At 32.7% G+C, this 2,044-nt stretch overlaps 1 non-coding gene across 1 annotated transcript; it reads right to left on the bottom strand.

Annotated features, from left to right (window-relative positions):
- Nucleotides 1–1,648: 1,648 nt before the first annotated feature.
- Nucleotides 1,649–1,722, bottom strand: Trnai-aau (transfer RNA isoleucine (anticodon AAU)). The gene has a single exon. It is a non-coding gene; the product is annotated as a tRNA-Ile (tRNA).
- Nucleotides 1,723–2,044: the final 322 nt, after the last annotated feature.

Raw genomic sequence — 2,044 nt, 5'->3', positions numbered from 1 at the left:
TTTCATAGCAAAATATTCAGTAAAAAATGTAAAATATTCTAGAAACATGTTACAACATAATGTAAAGCGTAATGTGGTTTGATATGTAGAGATGATTATTTCAAGTTGTATAATATGTGCGTTATTGATAGTATGACATAAAATAAAAGGATAAGCATTAATATATAACTAGACCTTCTGGATCGAGTTAATTCATCTAATGTATATATATTTTATTATCAGTTTATACAAGTTCTAAGTCTGCAATATGAAATTTGTCATCTACCTGTTTTTTTTTTTGTTTTTTTTTTTTAACAAGGGAGGCACCATGTATCAAGGTCTGAAGGCCACTTGAAGCTAAAGATTAATGAATGTGAGGTGGTCAGTGAGACCCTAGTGTAGTGATCAGTAGTGGTGAAAGTTGGGTAGAATTTAATTATTTAAAAACTTGTTTACATTGGACTTGTAGATAACTGTACTGTAGTCAGCTGGGAAGCAGGCCAGCAGGATAGTTCCGCAGGTGAGCAGTTCAGCAGATGATAACTTCTTCCCTCTGACATTAGCGTGACAAAATGAATCTACAAATGTCTTAGCCTTCGGATATGAATAGATGTTAGCATGTGTTCCAATTTGCTATATTTTTTTTCTTTGTCCAATATAGTATCTCTACCGCCTGCCACCAAATGTAAACAGAATTTTTGTAAAATATTAAACAGTTCTTCTGCTTAGTTAATGTCGGCGCGTTACTTACGTTAAAACGGTTAATTAAACTGCATAAGGACCTGTTAAAAAACTATACAAGTTCTATAATTGAATATCCCCCTCCAAAAAAAGAAAAAAAAGCAAACCGGCAGCCCCCCCCTATCCACCCGCTCAAAAAAAAAAGGTGATCAATAAAGTGAGTGCATTTCTTTATATCTTGGAAACTACTTGTTTCTTGGAATTTTAAACGTTAGTGGTAATTTTAAAGGATTTTCCGAGGGTGCAAAGACCCCCCCTCCCCCGAAAAAAATCGTGGCTACAAAGTGGGTGCTCATTTTACGTTAAATTGATATAGGAAAGTGATCCCTCACTTTTTAAAAAACTAACATTTCTTCATATCTTGGAAACTACTCCTTTGCCGTAATTTTAAACGTTATTTTCGTTTTCAGCGACCCCGAAAACCTTTAAGAGTGGTAATTTTAAAGGAATTTTCGAGGGTGGAGTGATTCTTAGTATTTACCTAAGTTTATTCCATAGTGAATAAATATCGAAAATTTCAGGAAAATATGACGATTATTTGATTTTTGCTAGACTTTTCAAGCATAGGTATGTTTATGGCTTCAAAAAACGTCATTACATAGGAACGTTGTTCTAAAGCGTCGATAATGTAAACACGACTTTTGTCTCGCATTTTCATTATTTTTGTATGCTGTAATTTTTTTTTTTTTTTTTTAATATTAGGAGTTTATTTGGAGCTTCTTTTTTTAAATGATAAAGAAGTTAGGATGATAATATTAAATTAAATTACAGTTACATCGTGTTACATAGAACGGAGATTAAAACCGTGGCGCTTGTTGAAGATACCCAGAGACCAAATATTAAGAATAAAAGAAGTCGAATATACAAAAAGGAAAAAAAAAAAAAAAAAAAAGCTTCAGTAAAAGACTTTAACAAAAGCAATAGCTTTTGGCCAGTATGGGGCTCGAACCCACGACATTCGCGTTATTAGCACGACGCTCTAACCAACTGAGCTAACCGGCCTGGCTGATCTCCGCTGTGATCATATCTTATTTAAACTCTAAAATATTTTGTAAATGATTTTATTTATTTATTTGTTTGTTTTTTATTAAAAATGTTTTATAATAAAATTCATTGAGTAAATAAGTAAATGTATTCTAGAAATCTTTATGTAAGCCAGAGAAAATAATAATAATTTATTGCAAGTCTTCCGCGATGTTTTTTTTATACTTTTTCTGTAGTACGAATAAGCACCGACCTCTTTCTGCATAAGGAAATTCTCCCAGAGTTCTCTCCCTTACTTGCATTATATTGCTACTACGCCCTTTCCTCTACGCGAGCTAAT

This window comes from Euprymna scolopes, chromosome 1, assembly GCF_053919585.1.
Source record: "Euprymna scolopes isolate OS-2025 chromosome 1, ASM5391958v1, whole genome shotgun sequence".
NCBI classification, from domain to species: Eukaryota; Metazoa; Mollusca; class Cephalopoda; order Sepiida; family Sepiolidae; genus Euprymna; species Euprymna scolopes.
The sequence above is the reverse complement of the archived record's forward strand: the minus strand, read 5'-3'. Positions and strand labels throughout refer to the sequence as shown.